The sequence below is a fragment of the Erinaceus europaeus genome, chromosome 4, assembly GCF_950295315.1.
Source record: "Erinaceus europaeus chromosome 4, mEriEur2.1, whole genome shotgun sequence".
Lineage (NCBI taxonomy): Eukaryota > Metazoa > Chordata > Mammalia > Eulipotyphla > Erinaceidae > Erinaceus > Erinaceus europaeus.
In genome coordinates, this window is record NC_080165.1 from 150,739,199 (window position 1) to 150,759,897 (window position 20,699).

General features: G+C 43.2%; 1 protein-coding gene across 1 annotated transcript in view; it reads left to right on the top strand.

Annotated features, from left to right (window-relative positions):
* FAXC (failed axon connections homolog, metaxin like GST domain containing) overlaps positions 1-20,699 on the top strand; it is a 310,211-nt gene that overhangs the window by 263,969 nt on the left and 25,543 nt on the right. The window lies entirely within an intron of this gene.

Below are 20,699 nucleotides of genomic sequence, written 5' to 3' on the forward strand. Positions count from 1 at the left end.
GGAGTCTTTGCAAATGTAACTGTTAAGACTCAAGATGCGGACAACAGCCTGGATCATCTGAGTGATGCTACGTGCCCCGTGAACGTTATTATATGAGAGACAGCACAGACAGAAGTGCTGTGACCACAGAAACGGGGGTGTGATCTAGGAAAGTAAACGTAGAAGAAGCAAAGAATAAATTCTTTCCTGGAGCCTTCAGAAGGGGCGTGGTCCTGCCAACACCTTGTCGCCAGAGTTCTGACCACTGGAACCGGTGGAAGCTGAGCAGGCAGAGTGCATGCCGGATGCTCATGCCGTAGCAGTGCTCTGGTCTTTATCTTCCTCCCTCTCCTTCCTGCTCATAAAAAAGAAGCATGTTCTCATGGTGCTCATTTATTTTATTTTATTTTATTTTATTTTATTGAGAAAAGGAGAAGGAAAGAGTAAGACAACAGAGCACTGACCTAGTCTATGTCTTGCCTGGGGTTGACCTGGGGTCCTTGCACTCCCAAGTCCCATGTGCTACCAACTGCAACAAGTCATTATTTAAAAGAAAATGCAGTTGTTGCAAGACACTCAGTGGGTGACAGTTTTTATTTTATTTTTTAATTTTATTAGTGATTTAATTTTGAGTTATAAGAGTGCATACTAACAGGGTGTGCCACTCCACACAGTTCCCACTATCAGAGCTTTGAATCCCCAGTGCCCCCACTGTAAGCTACAGTAGTTCTCCTAAGGTTGCAGATATGGGTTAACTATTTATTATTTCTACTCTATCTGTCTACATTTGTATATGTTTGTGGCAGTTTTTTAGATAGCAACTCCAGAAATAAATACAGTCTTCGAATGAAAATTGTGAGAGAAGTCCTGGGTCACTGATTCATAAGCACTACTGTTTGGGCATCCAGCTTCTTGGGAGACAGGGAGAGGTCTTTTTCCAGTGCTCATGTGGGTGTCCTTACAACCCGATGTAAGCCACTGGCTTTCCTGTCACCATTTCTAGGCACTGCAAGATGCAGAAGGAAAACTGCCAGGGGAAACTCAGGTATGAACTTCCACTTTATTTGGGGTAAGCACAGGGTTTTATAGCAAACAGAACAAAGGACATTTTTCAAATATGTCAGAAATTACAGGGTTCTAAAGGTCAGATACCCCTATGGTGGGGAGGGGTAGGAATGACAAGAATTGATGAGATACAGAAAGGTCAAAGCGATTAATTTCCATGATGCAAGACATGTTAATTATCTAAAGGTATTAAGAAAAACATAGTGGTAAAACCGGTAAGGTGAGATAAAGCAGAGAAGGGCAAGGCTTGATGTAAATCATAGTTATCAAAGGAAAGGAAATAAAGTGTGGGGTCTCACTGCCAGGGTACTGGCAAGGCTTGTGATGGAGTATGCTTATGTGTGTGATCAAAGGGTGGTGAACTTACAAGCAGGCAGCCATTTGGTCTGATAGCAGGGGAGTGAACTAAGTGTGAGAGGCTGAAGGCCTTTGTGAAGCTTTGAGAGACTAACAAGAGGAAACTGAGTCAGCAAAGTGTTCCCTCTTAGCTCCATCCCTAAAAGGCAGAGACTGACAAGTGGGGTGTCTTTCCACACCTCCATCACAAGGATGGGTGAGCTCCCCTAAGCTCTGCCAGGCTTTCACATAGTCCCACATTCTTCCCCAAACTTTCTGTTGGATTCTTGTTTTTGGCCCAGGGCTCTGGTTTCATTATAGAAACACACCTGCTTTTACCCTAGGAAGACAGGTCCTAAAATTAGTGCAGACTAGAACGTTCCCAGCTGTGACCACAGAAAGTGAGCTCAGACCTACAGGGATGCAGGGGTCACACAGGCTGCTGTGCTGAATATGGGCCCCAGATCAGATCGATGGGGTCTATAGTTAACAGGATTTATATACTTTTCCGATATTTGGGAGCTACTCTGTGCCCTGATCCAGCTTTCTAGTCCTTTTTCCAAGTATGACACCATCTCCCTAGACAATACCTCTAGCCCACCTGCATGTTGGCTGTTGGACTCTGGCAAAAATTAGTAAAGTCATGGGCCTCTTGGGATTTACCTAAAATAGACCTACTAGCTTTCTCCAAAGTGGAGACCCCAAGTCTCATCTGTTCTATTCTTACCTTTAGGTTCCTGATTATAAAAAAAAATGTTCTGCTTTATATATTACTGCTTTTCAGTAAGATGTAAAGCAGTTTTTATATCTTATTGCTTTTCAAGTTGCAGTCACTACCATGACACCAGCCTGACTTCCCTGGGCAGATGACCTCACCAATATGTCCTGGAACCTACCCTCCCCAGAGCCCTGCCCCATTAGGGAAAGACAGACACAGGCTGGGGGTGTGGGTCCACCTGCCAACACCCATGTCCAGTGGGGAAGCAATTACAGAAGCCAGAACTCCCACCTTCTGCTCCCCATAAAGATCCTGGTCCATCCTCCAGAGGGAGAAAGAACAGGGAAGCTTCCAATGGAGGGGATGGGACATGGAACTCTGGTGGTGGGAATTGTAGGGAATTATATCCTTCTTGTAGTACAGTCTTGTTGACCATTGTTAAATCAATAAAAATATATGATATAAAAAATAAAGAAAGTAAGAAAGAAAAACACCTGCTTTGAAAATTGTGGTGCCCTCTTTCTCCACAATCACATCGGCACAATCTGGACTGACCTTAACATGATTCTGGGGGTTTCTGGGTAGTAGAGACAGAAAGGCTTTGTGCAAAAAAACAAAATAACAACAACAACAACAAAAAAAAACAGCTGGAAACTTGATACCACCTTGAGATATCCTCTTCTGCTGATATGAATGCTTCTGCTTAAACTCTATATGCATGCAAATTTCAGCCTTTTCCAACCCAATGGGGGGCTGCTTGCCTAATAGGAAGGAATTAGGTGGGGGGTCTATAAGCTATAATGTTTGGCTTCCTTTGCCTCACTCTTGGCTAATAATAGAAGACCAGCAACACACCTCACTGATATTTTCAGAAGCCTCCATGTATATGAAGCTCATCAACAGGGATCAGGTAAGATGACTTCTTAACAGCACTCACAAGGCTTGCGACTGGGGGGGGGGGGGTTCTAATGCAAGAAGTGTGTAATTTTAACAGCTGCCTTTCCTGCTTCTGAAAGCGGTTTTGCAGATGTGTTACCTACGTGAGGCACAAAAGGTCCCAGCATAGTAAGCAGTCATCAATACAGACGCGGGAGCTGTCTGCTCACATCCTGGAAGTAGAAGCCCACCATAATGGCCTGAACACTTCATCTTGTAGACACGTGAAGATTCATAAAACTGTCTTTTAGCCATTTTAGAGTTGAATCTTTCTCACCCTCCAAAGCACTTTTTCAAGAACTAGCAGGCATTTTACAATTGAGCAGAGAGGCTGGTACTTTTCAAACAGCTTGAAGGGCTACAGTAAATGGAAATAGCTGTTTTCACTTCAGACCAACTGGGAATGCAATCTCTATTTTATGGAAAATGAAATGATACCTGGTTAACTTTATTTTTTAATACTCACGTTTATTATTTTTTGCTTGGACTTTATGGATGCCATCGACATATCCCACTTATAAAAATCACGTTCCCAGTGTTAAGTTATACAGGAGGATTGTTTAAAGCTGCTAGGAATGGCCCCATTTTCAGTCCCCTTTTGTGGCATTACCTCCCCTCAGTCCACCACCTAAATAGCTTTGCCCAAGTCTCTGCTTGTAGTATGAAATGAAAATCTGAGGCAATTTCCCAGGCAGTTGAAAGCTAAACCTCAGGGCTCTGCTGTTCAGGAAGTATTTTGTTTAGGTGGATTATTCAGATACTAGTTAGTTTGGCTTCACTCTTCCATTTAAGACCAATTAAACTCTCGGTTACCAAATTTCCTTTCCATCCTATAGATTTAAAAGAACCTGTTCTGTTTTTCCTTCCTTGCAGAACTGGCTCCCCACTTTCCTAGGTGATAGCTAGGTTTTTTTTTGTTAAAAAGGGTTCGATCATGGGTTTTACATTTAATTTCCTGCACTGGTTTAGGAGAAATCTGTCTCTCTGAAGAGTTTAAAAATGCACGCTATTTGAAGACACTGGCTGTACCTATATCCTTATTATTATTATTATTTTAAATTGCCACTTGGAGTCATTGGATTCATAGTGGCTCCTGGTGGCCCTTCCCCCCTCTCTCCCTTCTTTCTTATTTGCTAGGTCAGAGTGAAGCTTAGAGGGGAAGGGGAGATAGAGAGAGAAAGACAGACACCTGCAGACCTGCTTCACTGCTCACGAAGCTACCCGACCTCTGCAGTGAGGAGTGGTAGGCTGAACCCTGGTCCTTGAGCACGATAACCTGTGCTCTCAGCCAACTGAGCGGCTGCTCCGCCAGCCCGCCTCCCTCCATATCTTAACAGTAAGAGGCAGGGCGGTGTTCTCTTTCTTTTTCCTCCCTCCCTTCCTTCCTTCCTTCCTTCCTTCCTTCCTTCCTTCCTTCCTTCCTTCCTTCCTTCCCTCCCTCCTTCCTTCCTCCTCCCCCCTCTCTTTCCTTCTTTGTTGTCTCTGGTACTTCACCTCTCTGGGCTGGCTTTTTCAGGCAGAATGAGAGATAGAGACAGAGACTAAGAAAAATTGATTATAGCACTACACTTGCGGCGGGGACTACACGTGTGGCGGGGACTGGGCTTGAACCAGGGTTGTTCACAACAAGCCAGGCACACTCTCTAGGTGAGTTATCTCACTGGCTCTGTTTTATTGTTATTATTTTATTATTTTCTTTTTTATTTTGTGAGAGCACTGCTCAGCTTTGGTTTATGGTGGTGGGGTGGGGGTGGGGGGTTGAACTTGGGACTTTGGAGCCTCAGGCATGAAAGTCTCTTTGCATAGCCATTAAGCTATCTACTCCTGCCCACTGGTTCTGTTAAAAAAATAAGTTTATAAAGCTCATTTTAAGCTTTCCTATTTTTCTGTAAATCAATCCTTCCTTCCTTCCTCCCTCCCTTCCTTCCTTCCTTCCTTCCTTCCTTCCTTCCTTCCTTCCTCTTTTTCTTCTTTAACTCTTTCCCTTTCTTCCTTCATTTCTTCCTTTCTCTCTCTCTCTCTTTCTTTCCTTCTTTTATCCTTTCTTTCTATTGTTGGGTCTTAATTCATTACTCTGGGCTGGCAGAAAAAGAGGGAAAAACAAGAGGGAAGTGTATCCTGGCATGGGAGCTGCACTCAGACCACTTGGAGTTTACTTTTGTGTTTGGTGAAATACAGTGGTTCAGTTTCATTCTTCTGCATGTTTCAACCCATTTTTTCCAACACCATTTGTTGAAGAGACTCTGTTTTCCCCACTTAATAATATGGACACTATGTCAGAGATTATATGTCCATAGGGTTGGGGGCTTACTTCTAGACTTTCAATTCTATTCCACTGGTCAGTGTGTCTATTCATGTTCCAGTACCAAGCAGTTTTGATGACAGTGGCCCTATAATACAATTTGAGATCTGGGAGTGTGATGCCTCCAGTTCTGTTCTTTCTTCTCAAGATTATCTTGGCAATTCTAGGTCTTTTCTGGTTCCAGATAAACATTTGTAGCATTTGTTCTATTCTCCTAAAAATGTGGTTGGGATCTTGATGGGGATACCATTAAATCTGTAGATGGCTCTGGGTAGTATATTCATTTTGATGATGTTAATTCTTTCAAACCATGAACATGGAATATCTTTCTACTTCTTTGTGTCTGTTTCAATTTTGTTGAGTAGTGACTCATAATTTTCAGTATACAAGTCTTACACTTATTTGGTTAGGTTTATTCCTAGATATTTTGTTGTTTTTGTTGCTATAGTAAAAGGAATTGATTTCTGGATTTCAACTTCTTCTAACTTAGTGTTTGCATAGAGGAATGCCACTGATTTTTGAATGTTAATTTTGTAGCCTGACACCTTATTGTATTGCCTGATGATTTCCAAAAGCTTCTTGCTGGGTTCCTTAGGCTTTTCTCTGTATACTATCATGCCATCTGCAAATAGGGAGAGTTTGACTTCTTCTCTTCCAATCTGTATGCCTTGAACTTCTTGCTCCTGCCTGATTGCTATGGCAAGAACTTTCAACACTATGTTGAATAATAATGGTGATAGTGGGCAGCCCTGTCTAGTACCTCATCTGAGGGGAAATGCTTCCAGTTTTTCACCATTGAGTATGATGTTGGCTGTAGGTTTGCTATGTATAGACTCCATTATCTTCAGGAATTTTCCATCTATTCCCATTTTGTTAGTGTTTTGATCATAAAGGGATGTTGTATTTTGTCAAAGGCTTTCTCTGCATCTGTATGACCAGGTAGGTTTTTGGTCTTGCTTTTATTGATGTGATGGATCATGTTGATTGATTTATGTATATTAAACCAACCTTTTATGCCTCGGGTAAACCCCACTTGGTCATGATGAACAATCTTTGTAATACACTGCTGTATCCAGCTGACTAGAATTTTGTTCAATATTTTAGCATCTATGGTCATCAGAAATATTGGTCTATAGTTTTCTTTTCTGGTTGTGTCCCTGTCTGCTTTTGGTATCAAGGTGATGTGGCTTCACAGAAGCTGGAAGGGAGTATTCTAGTGTCTTCAATCTTCTGGAAGACTTTTAGAAGTAGAGGTATTAGTTCTTCTTTGGAGGTTTTGTAGAATTCATCTGTAAAACCATCTGGTCCAGGACTTTTAATTTGGGAAGATTTTTGATAACTCTTTCAATTGTATTAGCTATAACGGGCCTGTTCATGTTATCTAGTTCCTCTTTACTTAATTTTGGAAGTCCATAGGTATCTTGGAAATCGTCCATTTCTTCTAGGTTCTCTAGTTTGGTGGCATATAGTTGTTTATAGAAGTCTCGCATGATATGTTGAATTTCTGCGGTATCTGTTGTGATATCTTCTCTATCATTTATGATCCAATTTATTTGGGTTTTCTCCCTTTTTTGTTTTGCGAGTCTGGCTAAAAGTTTGTGGATTTTGTTCACTCCTTCGAAGAACCAACATTTACTTTCATTGATCTTTTGTATGGTTTTCTTCTTTTCAGTGTTATTTATTTCTGCCCTAACTTTAGTGATTTCTGTCCTTCTGGTTGCTTTAGGGTTCCTTTGTTTTTCTTCATCTTCTAGGTCTGTAAGGTGTTCAATCAGATTGTTTATTTGTGCTTTTTCTTGTTTCCTAATGTGTGCTTGTATGGCTATCAACTTCTCTCTCAGTACTGCCTTAGCTGTGTCCCAAATATTTTGATAGCTTGTGTCTTCATTTTCATGGAACTCTGGAAACATTTTGATTTCTTCCTTTATTTCCTCTTTGACCCAGTAGTTGTTAAGTAGTGTACTGTTGAGCTTCCACATTTTGGGACTATTACTAACCTTTTGTTAATTTTTAAGTGTTAGTTTCATTCCACTGTGGTCTGAGAATATGCTTGTGATGATTTGAATTCTCTTGAATTTGTTGATGCTGTGTTTGTGGCCTAACATATGGCCTATCCTTCATAATTACCCATGTGGACTTTAGTAAAATGTGTATTCCAGATTCTTGTGATGAATAACTCTGAAAATGTCCAATAGCTCTAGTTTATCTGTCTCCTCATTTAGTTCCCTCATGTATTTATTGATTTTTCTGCCTGGATGATCTGTCAAGTTGAGAAAGTGGTGTGTTGAAGTCCCCTACTATGACTGTGTTGCTGTTAATATATTGCTGTAGCTCTTTCAGTATATGTTTGATGTATTTAGATGGCTTCTCATTGGGTTCATAAATGTTAATAACTGTTAAGTCCTCTTGATCGACTGATTCACTGATCATTAAGTAGTATCCATCCTATCTTTTTAAATTTTATTTATTTTAAAGTCTATTATGTCAGAAATGAAAATAGCTGTTCCTGCTCTTTTTGTGGGCCATTGGCTTGTATGATAGTTTCCCATAATTTCATTGTGTTTGTCTTGTTGAGTTAGGTGGGTTTCTTTAGACAGCATATTGTTGGGTTGTGTTTTCTTATCCATCTTTCTACTCTGTGCCTTTTAATAGGTGAATCCAGGACATTGACATTTATTGGTTTCAAAGATTGAAGATATTTTAATGCTATTCTTGTAGATTTTTAGAGTGTTCTGATAGATGACATATTTATGATGGTCTATTTATAGGAGACCTTTCAGAACTTCTTTCAGGGCAGGCTTGGTGATAGTTGATTCTTTCAACTGTTGCTTGTCTGAGAAGATTTTTATGCCTCCATCTAGTCTGAATGTCAGTCTAGCAGGATATAGATGTCTTGGTTGAAAGCCTTTCTCATTGAGCACTCGATAGATATCTTGCCATTCTCTTCTGGCATTTGTTTGTGTGGAGAAGTCTGTTGTTAGTCTTATGGGTTTTTCTCTGTAGGTGACTCTTTGTTTTTCTCTTGCAGCCTTCAGGATCCTTTCTTTATCCTTATTACTTTCCATTCTAAATATGATGTATCTTGGTGTCTCTGAGTCTGGGTTAATCCTGTTTGGGACCCTCTGGGCTTCTTGGACCATTATGTCTTTTATGGTGTCTAGACTAGAGAAGTTCTGTGCTTTTATGTCTTGTAGAATGCTTTCTTCTCCTTCCTCTCTTTCTTCTTCTGGTAATCCCATAATGTGCATATTATTTCTTTTGAAGTCATCCCATAGGTATTTGTTGTTGTTTTCAGTATCTCTTAATCTTTTTTGAGATCTCTTACTTATTTTTTTTGTTGTCTCTAATTCATCCTTGATCTTGCTAATTCTGTCTTCAGCCTCATTGATTCTATTCTCTTTCCCCTCTACTGTTTTCTGGAGTTCATCTGTTTTGTTACCCTGCTTTGATACTGTTTTAGCTTGTTCAGATAGTTGTGTCCTTAGCTCAGATATTTCAGCTTTCAGCTCTCTAATAACCTTGAGATAATTAGTGTTTTATTTCAGAGTCTCATGTGTTGTTTCTGCATTTCTGGTGACAATTCTTTCAAACTCTTTACTCACTCCTGTGATTATTTCCTAAACTAGTGTTTCGATGTTGACCTCATTATTTTGTGCTTCAACCTTTGGGGAGCTTTTACCTGGACTCTTGTCCTGGTTCATTTCTCAAATATTTCTACTTATTGGTTTAACATTTTATATAGTATGTTATGAGGTCCCTCTCTCAGTACTTTTCAAATTACTGATCACTCTTGCCTGGATTGACTTGTGTCTAAGTAAGGTAATTAAAGGGTTCACAGTTGTGTTAATTGACAGTTGTTTCAATATTATTTTAATCCCTGAGTTGGAGCACAGTGGAACAAAAGCCTCTTTTGTTCTTTTTTTTTCCCTATAGGCTATGGGAGCCTCATGGCTTTTAAACTATTAGTAGGCTTCTTAGCTTAATCACTGACTCCTGACCAAGAGATAAAGCAGGGTGTGGCAGAGATAATCCGGTTGGTATGCAAAGAGACTCTCACAGCCCCACTGTTAGGCCATGAGGTAGAGGAGGTAGAGATCTTCTCCTGAGTTTCCTGGTTAGTTCTCTGTCCCCTGGTGTGAGCACAGGGCTGCCCTGCTGCTCCAGGTTCTGAGATCAGTAGCAATGGAGACTCACAGTTGCATTTGGTGAGTCTCAGGAGAGTCCTCTCCTCCCTTCAGCCATCTTTTGTTGGTGAGACAGACTGGAGGTGGTGTCTCAACTGGTAAACTGCCGGACTGTTACCAGCCACTTAATCTCTCCCTAGGCTTCTCTCTGTCCAGCAGCCACACATGTTTGCATTCACTGGTGATTGGTGGGTTCCTGAAGTCGTTCTAGTCCTGTGTTGTTGTGGTCTCAGGTGGTCTCCTTTGGTGTTCCTAGTTGACCCAGGGAAGGAGAGAAGAGAAACACTGCTGATGCTGCTCCTTCGCTCTGCCTCCAGAGGTATCTACAGTTTTGTAAATCAGTGTTTAATCACTAATAAAAACCATAATGCTGCAGATGTTTATCTCTGCCTTAATTTCTACTTCTCCCTCCTTTCTCAATCTCTCTCTGCACTATCAAAATAAGAGAAGGGATAAAAAAGAGTATCTCTGCTTGGCACAGGTAGCTGATCAAAACAATGTTTTGATCCTAGCTAAAGCAAATGCTGTGCTTGAAAGCTGTATGTTTGTGAACGGTGGAGGGAGATGGATTGTATAGTGACGCAAGTTGCAAAGAACAAAGGGCTAATTTTCTGCAAAACCTGTGAACTCATTCTCTGTATGCTGGTGACATGAGAGAGTCTTATTTCTAGTTACCCTCAAAATGCTACTGGTTTTAAGGAGTGGGTTTTTTTTTTTTTTTTTTTTTTTGAGATTTAGTTCTTCTTTATTATTTGAATTCTTGCACAATCATGAACTCTTCCTTCCCCGGGGAAAGTAGTTTGATTTCCAGGAGATTCACCTGCACTGTTATCTTGGACTGAGATGCAGGCCTCCAACATGTTCTTGTTTTCAACCTTTTTTTTTTTTTTTCTTTAATCATGTATTGGAGGGTTAATGGCTTGTGGTACAGTTGTTGACACATGGGTTCAGTATCTCCTCTGTCTGTGATAGGTGTCTGCAAAATACTCAGTTGTTGACCTTCTCATATGGCTTTTTATTGTTAGGATCCTGTGTTTTGAGTAAGTATATGGAACACCTGGCTGATAGGGTATTTTTATAGTAGAAACTTTTATATGTAGGCTAACTTTTACCTTATGAAGTTCCATTTAAAACCCAGTTTGGTTCTGTAGTTATTTTTTATTTTACATCTGGCCTTTGAGAATACTGTATTTGGTTAATAGTTCAAGGTGATGTTTTGAGCCTATGATGCTTATACACTTCTGTGTTGAGGATTATAGAAATGTTGGTGAACCTGCTTTCAAATGCAATATTCTAACAAAATAATTATAATTTCCATAGACTTTGTTTCTTTCTTTTGTTTTAAGAAAAAGAAAATGCCATGTGTGAGGACCCAGTTCTGAGCCCCTGCCACCACCACACGAGGTCGCCCAGGGCCAGGTGCACAAACAGTAGAGAAGTTCTGTAGAGCCTCTCCTTCTTTCTTGGCTTCTCTCTTCTCTATTTTTGTCCATCTCACTGAAAGGGAAAAAAATGTCACTGCTGGGAATGGTACACTCATGCCGGCACTGAGCCTCAGTGATAACCCTGCTGGCAAAAAGAAAAAGAGAAGGGAAGGAAGGAAGCAATGAAGAAAGAAAGAAAGAAAGGAGGGAGGGAGGAAAATAGATGGAAAATTCCATTTCCATTGGTATAGTTGATATGGTTTTGCCATTTGCAGAGCCTCACCATTTCAGGTCAAGGATTTAAGATTAGAAAGAAAAGAGAGAGAGAGAACTACAGTACTGAAATGCCTTACAATACGGTAGGTGCCAGGCTCACAGCTGGATCTTGTGTGTGGTAGACCAGGCACCTTCCTGACTGAACTACCCTGGTGGATGCTGAGATTGATTTTGTTTGTATCTAATACTAGAGACTCTGGGCATTTGTGCTATAGAATGCAAATGCTTGGAAGGACAACCTGGAATAATGTAAGTAAACAGTTAGGATTTAGTATTTCAATTCTCTATCAATTCAACAAGTACTCACTAAGGACCCGTCTGTTAGACCGAGACACGGTAGTCGATGAGAAAAAAGTGTCTTAAAAAGACACTTTGGGTATCTTAAAAAAGATCATGGAGCAATTTCTGGATGGGTAAGAAAGATCGCCTATGAGGAGCAAATGTGTATCTCATAGCACCTTTTCAAAAGTTGTTAGCGGTCGGTTTCTGGGCTAGTTCTGTGTTCTCGAAAACGCTTAGTGAGACTGAAAGAGGAGGCGCTATGACGGCGCTGGTGCTCTGTTTTCATGTCTGGTGGCAGGACTGTGGACTCAGTAGAGAGCAGAGAATAGTCAAGAGAATCCCGCACTATGAAGCGAGAGAAGAGACGCTCACCAAGTCTGAAAAAATTATCCCTATCTTTGAATCTCAAGAGACACTTGCACTCATAATAACTTATACGGTGAGACGCTTTTTGAAATAATCCAGGGGGAATCTAGGGAACCCATAATCCCAGTAACCATAGAAGAACCCCCGTTTTTGTAGCCACGGAGGAGGATAAAGTGGTAAAAGTGCCTGAGAAGTCAGCGTGGCAGCGTTTAATAATATGTCTGCCACGCTTACAGAAAAGCCTGACCAGGCAGTAAAGCTGTCACGATAGAAAGACACTTGCCTGGACTGCAAAGCCCCGGTGGGGGGTGGGGGTGTGTGCAACTGGTTAAGCTCTCGCATTACGGTGACTAAGGACCTTGGTTCAAGCCTCTGGTCCCCACCTACAAGGGGAAATCTTCACGAGTGGTGAAGCAGGGCTGCAGATGTCTCTTTCTCTCTCTCTCTCTCTCTCTCACCCCCTCCCATTTCAATTTCTCTCTATCTGTATCCAGTAATAGATAAATAAAAATAAAGTAATTCAATGAACTAAAGTAGAAAATAAACGGGTGAGGAGCGTAAGAAAAAGAAAGAGAAGACATTTCAAGGAGAACAAAATGCTGCCAGTTATTTCTATCCCTAGTGAGCGGATGACAGGGAAAGCACTTGTTAGTAATGCTGTAATTGAGTGGGTATATTTTCCTCTGTCCCCTGATGTATGGGGAAAGTTATTTCTAGAAGTGGGTTGGAATTAAAGTAATGAGTTGTAAGTAAAAATCGGTGATAAAATTAGGTCTTAAGACACACATTTGTCATGTCTTTCAGCAGCTGCTTCCATATTAGGTTGGAGTCCTGGGAAGTTTTACAAGAACCAATTATGTTAACACAATGTATTTCGCCTTATTTTGGGAGCTAGGCATTTATATATTTTGGGAGTTAGGCATTTATATCCCCTATAAATTGCCACATGCAACAGTTTGGTATGGCAGCAGACACCTGGATTTCATCAGGGAAGAAGTGCAGCAGAGGGCCTTAGTAGGCTTCTGTCTGCCATCACTGCCCAGCACCTGGTGAAGGGGTTCAAAAATTTGACTGCTCCCTATGTGCCCAAACAGAATCCCAGGCCTAGATTTCCTAGAATCCCCTTCAACTAGGAAACAGCCACGACTCAGACTTTTTCCGACGCTCGCGAGTTAAGATTTGAGCACAGAGCTGAATGACAGTGGTGTCCAGGAGAGAGGGGGTTTCTGCTCAGTCAGCACGATAGCTGTGACATCCAGTGATAACAAGATACGAAGCTTTCGTGTTGACCTCGGACACTTATGACTTCGAACTGTCAACTAGCCAGTAGGCATGCTATTGTGTGTAACTGAGACTAACCAGAGGCTAAGTAGTTGACTTAAAATTACCTGATAAAGAGTCAGAATTAGTTTTTGTTAGTTTGTTTTTGCCAGAGCACTGCTCAGCTCTGGTTTATGGTAGAGGGTGTGTGTTTGGGGGGGGGGGGAGGGGATTTGAATCTGGGACTTTGGAGCCCCAGGAATGAGAGTCTCACTGCATAACCATTATGCTATCTACCCCTGTCCACAGAATTACTTTCCAGCTGTTCCATCTTAAATGTCAGCTTCTTAATAGAATGAATATAAATAAGATGAGGCCAGTGCGGTCTCAGGCTTCTATATATTCAGTGCCATAGACCAGGGGTCAGCGGACCAATGCTCAGCCCCTATGTTTCATAAATAAGTTCCAAATGTATTACCTATTTATTACCTATTTAAAATATTTTTATTATCTTTATTTGTTTATTACTGGATAGACAGCCAGAAATTGAGAGGGAAGGGGGAGATAGAGAGGGAGAGAGGCAGAGAGACACCTGCAGCCCTGCTTCACCACTCACAAAGCTTCCCCTCTATAGGTGGGGACCAGGAGCTTGAACCCAGATCCTTGTGCTTTGTAACATGCTTGCTCAACCAGGTGTGCCACCACCCAGCCCATATTACCTATTTTTATCCTTTCACAGTAGAGGTAAATGGTGACAGAGAGAGCATATGGCATGCGAAGCCTGGTGCATTTGCTGCCTTGCCCTTTACAGAGAAAGCTTGTTGACCCTTGATGGGGTAGGTGGTCACAGCCAATCAGCAGGACCAGACAGGTGAAATGAAGCCTTTTTTGGCATCCCTGGGCTACTATGCCCTGCTAGTCATTTATTGCTGGCTTCTTTGGCAGTGTTCATGTTCAGTATCTTGCCAGAAGGCTAGCTGAGATGAGACTGGAACAGACACAAAGGGACACATGTGTTAGAGAATACACACGTTCTTCATTGTCTTGCTTCTGTGTGATAACACAGGGTAACACAGGACTACACAGGGTAACACAGGATTACACAGGGTAACATAGGACCACATAGGATTACACAGGGTAACACAGGATTACACAGGGTAACACAGGATTACACAGGGTAACGCAGGATTACAAAGGGTTACATAGGGTAACACAGGGTAACGCAGGATTACACAGGGTAACACAGGATTACACAAAGTAACGCAGGATTACACAGGGTTATATAGGGTAACACAGGGTAACGCAGGAGTACACAGGGTAACGCAGGGTTACACAGGGTAACGCAGGAGTACACAGGGTAGCACAGGATTACACAGGGTAACGCAGGAGTACACAGGGTAATGCAGGAGTACACAGGGTAGCGCAGGAGTACATAGGGTAGCGCAGGAGTACACAGGGTAACACAGGAGTACACAGGGTAACAAAGGATTACACAGGATAACACAGGACTTCATAGGGTAACACAGGATTACAGAGGGTAGTGCAGGAGTACACAGGGTAACGCAGGAGTACACAGGGTAACGCAGGGTTACACAGGGTAGTGCAGGAGTACACAGGGTAATGCAAGAGTACACAGGGTAACGCAGGAGTACACAGGATAGCGCAGGGTTACACAGGGTAATGCAGGAGTACACAGGGTAACGCAGGAGTACACAGGGTAACGCAGGAGTACACAGGGTAGTGCAGGAGTACACAGGGTAGCGCAGGAGTACACAGGGTAACGCAGGAGTACACAGGGTAGTGCAGGATTACACAGGGTAACGCAGGAGTACACAGGGTAGCGCAGGAGTACACAGGGTAACGCAGGAGTACACAGGGTAACGCAGGAGTACACAGGGTAACGCAGGGTTACACAGGGTAACGCAGGAGTACACAGGGTAGCGCGGGATTACACAGGGTAACACAGGAGTACACAGGGTAACGCAGGAGTACACAGGGTTGCGCAGGAGTACACAGGGTAACGCAGGAGTACACAGGGTAACGCAGGAGTACACAGGGTAACGCAGGGTTACACAGGGTAACGCAGGAGTACACAGGGTAGCGCAGGAGTACACAGGGTAGCGCAGGAGTACACAGGGTAACGCAGGAGTACACAGGGTAACGCAGGAGTACACAGGGTAACGCAGGGTTACACAGGGTAACGCAGGAGTACACAGGGTAGCGCGGGATTACACAGGGTAACACAGGAGTACACAGGGTAACGCAGGAGTACACAGGGTTGCGCAGGAGTACACAGGGTAACGCAGGAGTACACAGGGTAACGCAGTATTACACAGGGTAACGCAGGAGTACACAGGGTTGCGCAGGAGTACACAGGGTAACGCAGGGTTACACAGGGTAACGCAGGATTACACAGGGTAACGCAGGGTTACACAGGGTAACGCAGGAGTACACAGGGTAACGCAGGGTTACACAGGGTAATGCAGGAGTACACAGGGTAACACAGGAGTACACAGGGTAGCGCAGGAGTACACATGGTAGCGCAGGATTACTCAGGGTAACATAGGAGTACACAGGGTAGCGCAGGATTACACAGGGTAACGCAGGAGTACACAGGGTAACGCAGGGTTACACAGGGTAACGCAGGGTACTGTGCTTGTTTTCATCATGGAGGCACTGACCTTGGCAGACTAGGAAGATGCTTTACAGGGAGATCCCCATCAAGACCGTTTCTTTAGGAGCCGGCATTCAGGAAATGTCTTTAATCACACAAGACATTGACCACTCTTCAATAGAATGGATTCAGGTCCACAGGGGTTTGAGCAAAGTCTAAAGGTCATAGCTTCAGGACTAGAAGATCAATAATGTCTTGATTGCCAATACCTCAACTTTTGACACACGGAGCGATCCAGAAGAAAAATATAATAATAAAGTGTCTTCCCAAACTCTGGGGGAGGAAGTTATTGAGTTGCCACATCACCAGCTGATACTTTCTGTTGCCCCAGCTGTGTGGAATGAACCAGCGTAAATGCTTCCAGGTGCTTATGCCCTTGAAGTGGTAGGTGCTATTTTTTTTTTTTTTTTTTGGCCTCCGGGGTTATCACTGGGGCTCAGTGCCTGCACGATGAATCCATTGCTCCTGGTGCCCAATTCTTCCCCCCATTTTATTGATAGGACAGAGAGAAATTGAGAGGGCAGGGGAGATAGAGAGGGAGAGGGAGACACCTGCAGCCCTGCTCCATTGCTAGTGAAGCAACCCCCTGCAGGTGGGGAGTGGGGAGCTGGAACCCAGATCCTTGCGCCAGTCTTTATGCTTCGTACTACATGCACTTAACCTGCACCCCCCCCCCCCCCGCAGGTGCATTCTTCATTGCCAAGCGTCTCTTAGTCTTCTGAGACCTCAGCCTGTCTAAAAGGGTTCCCTCATCCCAGTGTTCTGGGGCTGCCACTGGCATCTGTGACTGTCCCGCGCCCACTTGCTTCCCTGCCTCTCCTGTCTAGTTGCAGACTCAGGGCTTTACCTCTGTGCTGGCTGCACACAGCAGAGTGCTGAGCACACGGTCGGTCATGCTCTGCACATGTTACTGACATATTGAAAACTAGCGTCTTCTTCATGGTTCTGTGGTGGGGCATTTGCCATTTGAGGTGCTGGGATTCTGGGAGATTGCTTCTTCTGCATCTTGACACTAGAACTTTCTACATAACAATTGCTTTGTGCATGTATATGTAGGGAAAGTGGATACTAATAACAACTAAAGGTAAAATAATTAGAAGGGATGTTAGGTTAGTTACTATTTTTTAAACAAATATTTTTACAAAAATAATATCTTTATTTACTAACTGGATAGAGACGGCCAGAAATCAGAAGGGAAGGGGAAGATAGAGAAGAAGAAGAGAGACATAGATAAACACCTGCAGCCCTGCTTCACCACTCACAAAGCTTCCCCCTGCAGGTGGGGACTGGGTATTCAAACCCAGGTCCTTGCACATTGTAGCATGTGTCAGCCAGGTGCACCACAACCTGGCCCCCATAGATATGGTTTTTAAAATAAAATTTAAAACCTTTTAGGAGATATTTTAGCTAGTTTAAGATACCTCCCTTCTTTCTTTAAATTTTTAATTTTTTAAATTTTAATTTTTATTTATAAAAGGGAAACATTGACAAAACCATAGGATAGGAGGGGTACAACTCCACACAGTTCCCACCACCAGAACTCCGTATCCCACCCCCTCCCCTGATAGCTTTCCTATTCTTTATCCCTCTGGGAGCATGGACCCAGGGTCACTGGGGGATGCAGAAGGTGGAAGGTCTGGCTTCTGTCATTGCTTCCCCGCTGAACATGGGTGTTGACAGGTGGATCCATACTCCCAGCCTGTCTCTCTCTTTCCCTAGTGGGACAGGGCTCTGGGGGAGCGGAGCTCCAGGACACATTGGTGAGGCTGTCTGCCTAGGGGAGTCCGGTTGGCGTCATGGTAGCTTAACATATAAAGCCAAACAAATTGTTGAGTAGTCATGAACCTAAAGGCTGGAATAGTGCAGATGAAGATTTGGGGTCTTAGTTTTGGAAAGGTCTATTTTAGGATATTCCAAAGGGCCCGTGACTTTGCTAGATTTTTCCTGAGCCTGACATCTGATATCTGATATGCAGGTGGACCCAAGTTATTGTCTGGGGAGATGATGTCATGGCTGGAAAAAGGGCCAGAATCTTTCTTTCTTCCTTCCTTCCTTCCTTTCTTTTTACCATCAGAGCTATCCTTGGGAATTGGTGCCTGCATGATGAATCCACTTCTCCCAGTGATCATTTTTTTCTCTTTCTTTCCTTTTTGCTTGATAAGACAGAGATAAATTGAAAGGGGAGGGGGACAGACAGGGAAAGAAAGATAGACACTTGAAGCCCTGCTTCACCACTTCTAAAGCTTCCTCCGTGCAGGTGGGTGCCAAGGGCTCACACCTGGTCCCTGCACACGCTAACGTACACTCAGCTGGGCGCACCACAGTCCAGCCTCCAGTTAGAACATTCTAATTAAGATTGTAACTAGGAAGCAAATATAACCTTAGAGAGATAGTCTAATTTGATTTATCTCATTTAAAAAAAAATTTTTTGTGTGTTGTGCCCAGGCTTCACTGCTTCAGGCCAACTGTTTTCTTTAGTACCTTCTCTGTATCATACGCAAGATTGTAAATGAAAAGGCTTGTGGGAAGAAGAGGGGGGAAGGTCACAATTGCAGTCACATAGACACAGGAAAGTCATTTGCTGCAAGCAGTTGCCATTCTGGGTTGTGGATTGTAGAATTTCTACAAGATTTCTACAAGCAGATGTCCGTTTCAGGGCTCAGGTACAATAGACAAAATGTTAGTCCAGTGTCCAAATTACAAGCAAACCGAAGAGAAAAGACTCGAATGCAAAGTCGTGCCATTAATAAGCACAAACGGCAGGATGGGGTAAAGTCTTAGAAGGAAAGCACTTTTCACTTCATTTCATTTTTAAAAAATCAAAGCTTGGTGTGAGCTATGAATTCGTAGGGGCAAGTTTGTAATCACTTATGGAATGATATTTATCTGCTTTCCTCGTGTTTGGCAGCTGCTTTCTGCTTAATCCAGCTTTCTAGGCCTATTCTCAATTTAGACGCCATCGTCCCAGATGATACTTTTAGTCCACCTGCATGTTAGCTATCAGGCTCAGGCAAAAAATACTGAAGTCATGGGCCTCTTGGAAAATACCTAAAATAGACTCACTAGCTTCTTCCCACAGGAAGCCCCCTAATTTCATCTGCTCCTACTTTTGGGTCCCTGTTTATTAAACACTTTGGCCTGCTTTGTATCTTACTGCCTTTCAGCCACCAAGTTGCAGAGGGTACCATGATGCCATCCTGACCTCCCTGGGCAGACGCCCTCACCCATGTGTCCTGGAGCCTCCCCTCCCCAGAGCCCTGCCCCACGAGGGACAGACAGACACAGGCTGGGGGTGTGGATCCACCTGCCAACACCCATGTCCAGCGGAGAAGCAACCACAGAAGCCAGAACTCCCACCTTCTGCTCCCCATAAAGAATTTTGCTTCATACCACCAGATAGGGAGAAATGATAGGGGAAGATGACCAGAGGCTCTGAACTCCAATTCCATCAGGCCCTAGAGAGAGAAGAGGAGAAAAGGAGGGACATTTGGAAGTAGTAGTAGGTGTAGGTGTGACTTAGACAGGAGGAAAAGGCAAGACCATAGACAAATGGGCAACTATATACAAATACAGACAGTTAAAGGAGTAATAGTCAATGCAGATACGTGACCTTTGGAGAACTATTGTAGTTTCCAATGGCAGGAATGGGGACATGGAACTCTGGTGGTGGGAATGGGAATTATACACTTGTTGTCTTGTAATTTTGCACATCAATATTAAATCACTAATACAATAATTTTTTTTTAAAAAAGACAGGGCTTGAGGGAGTATTATTTCAATCAGTAGAAATATGTAGAAATATGTAGAAATGAGTTTTTAAGTAACCAGATAGTTGGTGATTCCTGCCTTTAAAATTTCCTCTTTCACAGAGCTAGGAGGACTTGTTCTGCACAGTGTAGGAACAGCTGGTAGCACGAGAGGGCTCAGTCACCGCAAGGCTTAGAGAAAGGCCCTTGCCTGGCAGTGCAGTGAAAACAGGAAAATGCTCAGAGGTGGGTGGGAACTGGACATCGCTGAAGACACACAGTGAGCGGAATGTATGGTCAGACTGGCCTTGTGAGCAGCACTGATGCTCAGCTGAACATAATCAGCGAATCTGGCTGTTTCTGGGGGATGTTCCTCCCATTGATCTCTGCCTTGTGTTAGAGATTCTGACTTCCGTGACCGTACCGTCAAAGCACGTGCTCCTCTATTTCTGGTTGGTCTCCCTAGGATGCCAACTGCAGGTGAGCCGTCAGGAACTGAGGAGCTTGGTCCCCAGGGAGGTGACGGTTTTCGCCTCGGAGAACGTGAGTGGGAGCAGAGTACAGGTTGGCCCCTGTTGCTGTTCTGACCTTCCTGTTTATCCAGAATCATTCTGAGACATTTGCATTTCTTTTGGCAGCCCACACAGCACTTAACCTTCACCATGCAAATGAGTATTCTTCGATCAAGGATTCTAGGCCAGTCTGTTTTTGTCCCCATTAACCTCTGGCTAGCCCTACCCTTCTCCAATAAAAAGAACTCCATCTCCTAATCAATGGTCACTTCCCTGTGGAAATCAGAATCACGGTATGCGGCATAATCTCGGTCAGCATACACAGCTTGTACGCTGTGATTGATAGAAGGGAGGTAAGGGACTGGTGTGTCACATGCCCGGCTGCTCTGCTCATCTCACTTTGCTGGTGATGTAGGGTGGGCATGTATTTCATCCGCTAAATAAGCGCGTCTTTTGGAAAATGAAAGAGGGCTCAATATATTAATATATTATATTATATTAATATATCAATATATTAATTACCATACCATAGAAGATGTACTTAAGTTAGGGTGGGTCATTTCTCTAGGTTTTCAGTTCTTGGGTGTTACACTGTGTTGTTATATTTTGGGTTTTTCCAGTCACAGTGAGTCGTATCCA